The sequence below is a fragment of the Hyalella azteca genome, unplaced genomic scaffold, assembly GCF_000764305.2.
Source record: "Hyalella azteca isolate HAZT.00-mixed unplaced genomic scaffold, Hazt_2.0.2 contig14235, whole genome shotgun sequence".
Taxonomy (NCBI): domain Eukaryota; kingdom Metazoa; phylum Arthropoda; class Malacostraca; order Amphipoda; family Hyalellidae; genus Hyalella; species Hyalella azteca.
In genome coordinates, this window is record NW_025944126.1 from 40,392 (window position 1) to 50,968 (window position 10,577).

Here is a 10,577-nt window from a genome sequence, read left to right on the forward strand (position 1 = left end):
ACACTCGCAGGTCTCGGACACCGCACCTCTCGCGTCTCTGGGCCACGCAGGTCTCGGCATCGGCCTACGACTTCAGCCTCGGCATCGTGGCGCTCCATCCCGCTATTGGCTGGTACAAGTGCACGAACTGCTGAGGATTGGCTAGCCAATACACTATATTGGCTCCTCCTTTACAGCATAACATTGAGGTGACGTTACTCCAGTTGTTTCAGGTTGAGGTTATAACACAAGACTTTAGAGGAATTAATGTGGCTCCGCCCTAGCACGCTATTGGTTGCGGCCACAACAAAGATCCTATGAATAGCTTTGCACACAACAACAAAACAACAACTGCTACAAGCTATTACAGCCGCCCTATTATTCTACTTATTGCCTTCGAGGCAATCAGGACTTTTAGGGGCTATTGAACGTGACTGTTGAGGCAACGCACCTATTGCATAATATTGCTTCTCATATTGCCACTGCGTGTGCTGCTGCTATTCTAAATTGCCTAGACCAATTGTTCTTGCTATTACTTTACGGCATTGGCCATTACGTGTTGTTCTTGCTATTACTTTACAGTATTTGTCATTACGTGTTGTAATTTGATATTTTTTTACAGCATTTGTCATTACGTGTTGTTTTTGATATTACTTTACAGCATTTGCCATTACGTGTTGTTTTTGCTATTACTTTACAACATTTGTTTTTACGTGATGTTCTTGCCATTACTTCACAGAAATTAAAATGATTGAAACGAAATATAACCATTATTACAAATTATTCCTCATCAGATACCATACCTATAAGTTGTTCATACTAGTTTCGCAGTTTTTTTATATCGTTTTTTTTATGTAATATTTCTATCATAGTACAGCTATTACTATTTTGATTTGGTACTAAACAATCTTGCATTCTAGTTATCACTGCCAGAACTAGCATAAAAAGATAGAAAAAATAAAACTTACATCAAAAGAAAGAAAGTAACATCATCGCACAACAAGCAATGTCCAAATTGTTATTACGGATTTAGTGCCGATTCACCATTCTCGTCTGTAAATATGGTATAAGTTCTTTGTGTGTTTAATGTTTCATGTTATGTTGTAAAACGTTTATTGTTATACAACATAACATATTTGCCTCTCACTGTCATTGCATGGCATTGCCACTCATCAAGTCGCCGCAGACATTATTTTCACTCCTCATATGCATTCCAGAAAGCTAGTCCTGAATTCAACAAATTTGCAAGTTCTCATTTTTAAAAAAATACATTTGGTAAAAGTATTGTGTGATGTGTTGATAAGAGATGTGTGATGTGATGATAAGAGATACGAAATGTGATGATAAGAGATGCGTGATGTGATGATAAGAGATACGTGATGTGATGATAAGAGATGTGATGATAAGAGATGCGTGATGTGATGATAAGAGATGTGATGATAAGAGATGCTCTGCCAGAAGCAATGACTTAAGAAGCCTCTTACCTAAAGGTCGCTAAAAAACATGTAGCAATTTACCTCTAAAACCACGGGAAAAAATAATGGGCTGGGCGAACGTAATTGGGCGAATGGGCGGCAGCGCTGAAGCTAATGGGTCACAATTGGCCGTGGGTAGCTCGCCAGCGCCCATTAGCCGCTTAACTAATAATGGGTTTCGTAATTGGGATGAAAGTGAGCGTTGGAAAAAATAGCGTTGGAAAAAAATTGTGAGTGGGGAGAGCGAGACGGACAAGCGGCAGGGATATAGGGACAGGTTACGTGGGGGAGTGGGAGAGGGAGAGTGGGGGAGGGAGAGTGGGTGAGGGAGAGTGGGTGAGGGAGAGTGGGTGAGGGAGAGTGGGTGAGGGAGAGTGGGGGAGGGAGAGTGGGGGTAGTCAAGAATGATTTACAGGTACGAAATGAGTAGGACATGTATAGGAATATTTTATGATGAATGCACGGATCATTTTAAAAACATAATTAAAATAAATTGATTTATAAATTGTATAATTAGGCACTTGCATTTGTTCAGCAGTTGCTTATCGGTATTGGCCGCTGTTTCGGAATAAGTTAACCGTACGACGCGGCGACTTGTCTGCAACGAACCAACGAACTGCGCTCGTAATTAGCGAGCAAATCCTGGGCTATGAAAGCTACGACAGTGCGAGCAAAACTCGGCCGCCCCTCGTAGCGCTGATCTCATTGCGACCTTACGATCATCGGTACGCTGATCTCATTACGACCTTACGATCATCGTTGCACCAACTTTGTAACGCACTACAACCAAAACTGCGTTACAGAATTCGCTGTCGCTCATACCAACTGCACTCCCTGACTCCACTCCCAACGCAACTCCCACAGTTCGTTCACAAATCCGCGCTCAAACATTCCATCCGTCAACTCCCCTTGTTCCCTCCCCCATCTCCCCTCTCTTACTCTCTCCTAACTCACATCCAAACATCCCCCATAACTTTAATCTTTCCTCCCCCTAAACCTCCCCCCCTGAACATTCCCCTCCCCCCAGCCTCCCCAGCATGGGGCAGTTAGCGCGTCTTGACGTTTGTTTGGAGTGACGCGTTTGAGGCGCCCAGCTTTGTTGACTTAAGACATCGGTGATCGCTCATACCACCCACGTCCCCACCACAGCCCCCACTCCTCGCACCGGCCCCAGTCCCCACAGCTCACACCCACCCTAATAGTCAACCCAGTCCCCACCTCATATACCCACTCCTCATACCCACCCCAGTCCCCACCGTTCATACCCACCCCAGTTCTCACTCCTCATACCCTGTCTCTTATACACATCTAGATGTGTATAAGAGACAGCTCTAAAACCACGGGAAAAAATAATGGGCTGGGCGAACGTAATTGGGCGAATGGGCGGCAGCGCTGAAGCTAATGGGTCACAATTGGCCGTGGGTAGCTCGCCAGCGCCCATTAGCCGCTTAACTAATAATGGGTTTCGTAATTGGGATGAAAGTGAGCGTTGGAAAAAATAGCGTTGGAAAAAAATTGTGAGTGGGGAGAGCGAGACGGACAAGCGGCAGGGATATAGGGACAGGTTACGTGGGGNCCCCTCATACCCATCCCACTCTCCACCCCTCATACCCATCCCACTCTCCACCCCTCATACCCACCCCACTCACCGCCCCTCATACTCATCCCACCCTCCACCTCTCATACCCATCCCACTCTCCACTCCTCATACCCACCCCACTCACTGCCCCTCATACCCATCCCACTCACCGCCCCTCGTACTCATCCCACTCTCCACCTCTCATACCCACCCCACTCACCGCCCCTCATACCCATCCCACTCTCCACCCCTCATACCCACCCCACTCACCGCCCCTCATACTCATCCCACTCTCTACCTCTCATACTCATCCCACTCACCGCCCCTCATACTCACCCCACTCACCGCCCCTCATACCCATCCCACTCTCCACCCCTCTTACCCACCCCACTCTCCACCCCAGTTCCCCCTAATTAAGTATGCGTTAGTTTCGGTAGATTAGATTGCAGTATTCTCGAGATTCGCATTTGTAGCTTAATCTTTCTATATGCATCCCCACTACCAAATTATTGCCACTTTTAAATTATATTATTATTAATATTGATGTGTGTACTCTCAAATTATGGCTGTCGCGTAATTTTGATTGATATTATTCGTGACTGCTTCAGACAAAGATTAAGATTTCCGCTTTAATCATGCCATCGCTTGATTAGAGATGTTGGTCATATGTCGAGTTTATTGAAGGCTTGTGGTATGCTGCTATTTAACCATTTACATCGTACAAACATCAATGTGCAGTATCAAAACGACTGTCCTCAATGCGAGATCGGCTTGACTTCAGAATTGTTTTTACTCTCATTTGGCATATGAGGGGCCGGTTAACATCCTCCTACATCATCCAATCTCAGTTAACATCAGAGGCCAGTTAACATCCTGCAATAAGCACCGATGGTTTATATCATTAATGTTTCATACACACCACAGCTGCGTGTGATCACCCACGAGACGACCAGAGGTAGCGTTTGACGCTGACCAGAGTCAGGCTAATTCGCAGCCAAAGCCGAGGGAATTAGAGAGCCGTAAACAAACCTTGCTTAGATTGTAAACTTCTTCAAGCTGCTACACGTCATATAATGTTCTTCAAGCTGCTACACGTCATATAATGTTCTTCAAGCTGCGCTACACGTCATATAATGTTCTTCAAGCTGCTACACGTCATATAATGTTCTTCAAGCTGCTATTTGTCATCCACTTCAATATTTTCATGATCACAAGAAGATAATGTAATCATGTAGCATAATGATCACAAAACGTTAAATACTTGAAGAATCCGCAATAATGTAGTTGACTTAGCTGCATACAAAATTTAACTTTTAATTTTTAATTAATTAATATTCAAATAATCTTTCCCCGCCGCACATTAAGTTATTGTACAGTTTAAACATGAGCCAGACACGCTTGAACGATTTAAACAAAAAGTACAACTTTCATCTACAGCAACATTGTTCTTCCTGGCCCATGAAGTGTGACTTCAACTAAATTTAAAACAAATTCTTAAATTTTGAAAGTTTACACTCGAATGTTTGTAAGTATTTCCTCCGAATTTTTACTTTTATATTGTCATTGCACAACGAGAACGGATGATTCATACTGCTTTCATTTTTCCTTCTACAACTAGCGATTTCTAATGACAAGTTAAAGGTAACATGAGCAATAATGTCTGGGAATTATTTGGACAAATGAGAGGAGCTCTTGCAGTTGCAATTGATATTGCTCATCAGTGATGACCAAAAGACGATCAAGACGCAGGGACGAGTAAAGTTAAGAACAACGAGCATCGCATTATTTATGCGTGTCATTGCGTCGTACGGTCAACTTAGGAGCTCCACGACGCGCACAATAGCTAATAAAAGACGCCTCATAGTGGCGCCAGTTTAACGTGGTGCGTTAGTGCGACATCAATTCTTAATAACCATTATGAAAAATCGTTGAGAGTCTGGACCGAGGCTGAGAGGACAATGCCGGCGGTCGTTTGAGCGAGTTAGAAGACCCGACACGTTGCTTATGGCAGTTTGGTCTTCATGAGAGCACCGGCATCATGTGTCGTGTTCCTATAACGTCGTCCTCCGTCACATCAATTATTGCTTCGGGGTCCTGACTTCGACCTGCTCGCTCTCCTGCTACTAGAACTTCCACCAACACACGTAGCTTTCAATGGAACGGTAACGGCATGGTAACGCGTTTCGCGTATTACAAATACTACCTGCAGTTGGGTCTGCTCGGAGTCATCTAACATAATGTTATGCATTCATGATATTCATTTACGTATGCATAATGTTATATATTCATGTGTTCATAATGTTGTATATTCATGTTCATGAGTTTCGATGAGTGAATATTGATTAGAACATTGGATTTTGGCGAAACATATTGTGTTTGTTGTATCGATTAAGCATCATCAGCGGGAGAATATACAATACTAAAATTTGGAATAGAGGCAAAGAAAATTAAAATTGCGTTCAGGAGTGAAAAACTTCTATTGTCTATACATAGTTGATCTTTAATCCAATATTAATAATATGAATTTGTATTGGTCTCTAAGATTACAGTTAACAATTACGACACACTTAAGGGAGCGAAATACGATAATTTCGCCTAGTTCGAAAGTAAAGTGAAATTTTATGTCCAGGAGACTCTTCTCCAATTGAGTGACTTAACCTAACCTCTTCTCCAATTGAGTGACTTAGTGAGTAATTAACCTTGTGCAACTATTATTTTTGCAACTTAACGATTGTTACTAACCGATAAGTTCAGCAACACGCGCGGCCAGCTTTCCTCCGACAATGTCTGCTCGTACGAATATTCCGGCGCCTGGTCCAGATTCAAACCAAAATAACGCTGCACTAAGCGAGGGCCTTGATGTTCGTTATAAACGGCGGACGTCGGGTCTGGAGGACAGTTGGGTGGCAGTGGACACTCGTGCGGAAGACACTCGTGCGGAGGACACTCGTGCGGAAGACACTCGTGCGGAAGACACTCGTGCGGTGGACACTCGTGCGGAGGACACTCGTGCGGTGGACACTCGTGCGGAGGACACTCGTGCGGTGGACACTCGTGCGGAACACAAGAGTGTGTACTGTTTACAAGTACTCTTCTTCCTGTCTTATGGACAGGAACTGAGAAGAATATGTGCCCTCTCATGGACTGAATGTGAGATGGACACGCTCTCTGATGGACACGAACTGAGACGGCCATCATCTGTCGAGAGCTTTATCTGAGATGTAAATCTCATGGAAAGCAAACGGAGTGGACACGCTCTGTGATGCACTGAAATGGACGTGGCCTATGAAGGAAAGGGATCGAGATGGCCAAGATCTCAAGAAGCCAGCGTGTGCTGGACTGACTTGAGATGGTCGCCGCGTGATGAACAGAGTCGAAGATGGACAGAGTTTGAGACGGACGCCACGTGATGGACATCGTCTGAGATGGACACGACATGATCACTAGGCAGCTCCGTGAGCGCAATTTGCAAGCGCTGCCGTGCGCCTCAAAGCGCCGCCAATCCCGCGACACGCGCACGCAGCGCTGATGAGGCGCAGCACGAACAACTGCATGGTGCGCCGTGTGCCTTAGTCGTGTGTCCTAACGGTGGGTCTTAGCCGTGTGCCTTATTCGTGTGTCCTAACGCTGGGTCTTAGTCGTGTGCCTTATTCGTGTGTCCTAACGGTGGGTCTTAGTCGTGTGCCTTATTCGTGTGTCCTAACGGTGGGTATTAGCCGTGTGCCTTATTCGTGTGTCCTAACGCTGGGTCTTAGTCGTGAGTCTTGGTCAAGTGACTTGACCGCTTGTGTGACGCGGTCATACGCTTTGGGTGCGTGTTTTAGTCAAATGACTTGGTCGTGTGCCTTAACCATATCTCTTGAAAGTGTGCTGTGGTCACACACTTTGGTTGTGTAATTTGGCCGTATGTAATTCATGTATCGTTTATCAGACTTGTTCATGCATCCTGTTTTAAATTTCTATTTAAATAGAATACCCCAAGATGCACAAGAATTGCTTCAAGTATAATTATAGCGTGCCAATCAAGGACAATCAATTTAATGAAGACAACTGATTTTGCCGACTGATTGTATACTTAGAAACACCTCCTCTTAGAAACACCTCTTCTTAGAGGCACCTCTCCTTCTATGGTTGAACACAGAGTATTTAAACGAATCAAATACGACTGAGTAACGTACAAACCCAGCCTTTCAAGCACTCATAGAATAAAAGGAAGGAATAAGACGAATTGTATCAATTCTTAAAAAAGTTACAGACAGAATCCCCTGCTGCATTTGTACTGAAGAATAACAACTCTTATATTTCCACAGAAATATAAGAGCTGAACGATACTAGCAAACAAGAGTCCCGTTGCATTGGGTCTGCATATTTAATAGACAATAAAAGCCATCGCACGTCACTCGCGACGCTCCGTCCGCGACTCAGTTACGTCGACACGACTACACTCTTTTGCGTGTAATTGTTTCGTGTGAGAGCGTGTAACATGATACGCGGGGCATCATGTCTCGTGCTGATCATAACAGCGTTATTGGCGGTGCAATATAGCAGCGTTATTACCGGTGCAATATAGCAGCGTTATTGGTGGTGCAATATAGCAGCGTTATTGGTGATGCAATATAGCAGCGTTATTGGTGGTGCAATATAGCAGCGTTATTTTCGATGCAATATAGCAGCGTTATTGGCGGTGCAATATAGCAGCGTTATTAGCGGTGCAATATAGCAGCGTTATTAGCGGTGCAATATAGCAGCGTTATTGGTGGTGCAATATTGCAGCGTTATTGGTGATGCAATATTGCAGCGTTATTGGTGGTGCAATATAGCAGCGTTATTGGTGGTGCAATATAGCAGCGTTATTGGTGGTGCAATATAGCAGCGTTATTGGCGATGCAATATATTGGCGTTAATGGCGATAGTGAAAACAATTACACGTTCGTAACTCCGCCAGCCAATCACTGACGGCTTTTTCAGCTCAACCCATCAATCACAGACGTGAAATTGGTCGCTACGTGTACTTGGGACGCAACGTGTTCTTAGGTAAGTTTGTTAATTAGTGCAGCCTCTGATGGTGAATGTGACAGTGGTGGTGTGGAGTACCCTTCATTATAACTGCTTACAAGTACGATAATAATTGGAACTATGACCTATGATTCTTCTTACGATTTTGTGATCCATACGCAGTAATTACGATTGCTATATCGATCATGAGACCGATCATTCAATCATCGCTTTCACTATGGTTTTAAACAACGATCATTGATTGAATGGCGGCCAAGTGATTTTATTTGTACTACATACTTAAAAAACGATGTACGTAATTTATATTTTGTCATTAATCGGTTATTCACTCTTTTGGAGTGTGCATTGCCGGAATTTATTTATACAACTTACTCGTATATTATTCTTGTATTCATAATCGTCCCTTGTAATACAATAATTAAGTTTCAACATTTGCGACGTTGTAAATAAACTGTGATTAAGTAATACCACTTTATTTTGTTATATTAAATAAATTGTACATACTTTTAATTGAATTATTATAAACTAAGAGAGTGGAAATTAGGAGTCGGAAATTTCGGAAGCCATACATGAACTCTACGTTGATTCACGGTGACAGTGATAACAATATTGCATGATGAATGTGATATTGATAAGAATGCTACGGAATCTAAATGATACTGATAACGATGATGCGGAATCTAAGTGATACTGATAACGATGGTGCGGAATCTAAATGGTGCTGATATTAATGCTATAAATTCACATGTTTAGGATAACGATACTAATAAATTTAAAGTGATGCTGATAACAATACTGGATTATTATAATATAAACCGACAACAATCTTGAGTTATTCAAGCCGATGCTGGTAACGATCATTGACCCTGCACTCCCCCCCCCCATGGTCCCACACCCCCCCCTCTTCCCCTCCCTCGTGGGGAGCGCTCATTGCTCGCAAGTTTTGCGCGGCCTCAGACTCAATTATGATGGCGCTGCATTAATTTGCCCAGCAAGAAAATTAACTGCGAGCGAAATTTAATTAGGAGACGCCAAGGCGGGGCTGAGGCGCCGTGGCGGGTAGAGCAGGTGGGGCTGAGGCGCCGTGGAGAGTAGAGCAGGTGGGGCTGAGGCGCCATGGTGGGTAGAGCAGGTGGGGCTGAGGCGCCGTGGTGGGTAGAGCAGGTGGGGCTGAGGCGCCGTGGCGGGTAGAGCAGGTGGGGCTGAGACGCCGTGGCGGGTAGAGCAGGTGGGGCTGAGACGCCGTGGCGGGTAGAGCAGGTGGGGCTGAGACGCCGTGGCGGGTAGAGCAGGTCGGGCTGAGACGCCGTGGCGGTTAGAGCAGGTCGGGCTGAGACGCCGTGGCGGGTAGAGCAGGTGGGGCTGAGGCGCCGTGGCGGGTAGAGCAGGTGGGGCTGAGAATGACGGTGCGGGGAAGGGAGGGGAGATGATTGGGAGAGAGAGCAAGGAAAGGAAGGGGATTGCTTGGGGAGAGGTTCAAGAAAACGTCTGCATGTTAGGAAGTAAAGTTCGAAAAGCAGAATTTTTTGTTAGCATCAAAGAAATGACGGCGACTGTTAGCAGAGGGAGCAAAGAAATGAGGGGGATTGTTGGGAGAGGGAGAAGAGAAAGAACGGGGATTGTTAGCAGAGGGAGCAAAGAAATGACGGGGATTGTTGGGAAAGAGAGATTGCAAAGGATGTAGATTTTGGGTGCGTATAGAAGGAGCCACGCGGGGTTAAGGGTTGTTGAGTGAAGAAGAGATGAAAAGGTGGATGGCGTTGGATGGATAAAAAAAGAACATAAATTTTTGGTGGAGGGAGTAAATAGAGACGTATTTTTTAAGGGTTGAGGAAGGGATGACGATTGTGGGCAGAAAGAACCGGATAGAAGCACGTCGTGGAGGAGAACCAGAGAGACGAAGTGAGTATATTCTGTTGAACACAGCGTGAGCTTCTTGCACGAACAACGACTTTACTCTTAGCATCCGTTTGTGGTTCTGATGCGACCATGAAGCGTGACCGTTGAGAGGCGCATGTAAGGAGCTTGTGAGGCGCATGAGAAGCGTATGTGAGGCCTTGAGAGGTGCATGAGAGATGCTTGTGAGGCCAAGAGAATCGCTTGAGAGGCGCTTGTGAGGCGCAAGAGGGGCGTTTGCGAGGCCTTGAGATGCGCTTGAGAGGTGCATGCGAGGCGCATGTAAGGTGCTAGTGAGGCCAAGAGAAGCGCCTGAGAGGCGCAGCTTCGGTCGTCAAGGGTCGTTAGCGCGTAACATTTGAGGCGGAAGAGCCTCGTCTGTGGCTGCTGCTGCTGCCATCCACTGTACAACATCCCTGCTCTGAAAAACTTCAAATTAAATATTTAATGGGACTTGCACTATAAAGACCATCTCGACATTCATGAAGGACTTAAGATTAAATTTTTAATGGAACTTGGATCGTGTAAAGACACTTTCGACATCCATGCGAGATGCTTCCGTGAGAGTAGTTTGTTTAACTATAAAAAGGATTTTCTAAGTTTATTTTTATTACTGGATTCGTTACATGTGA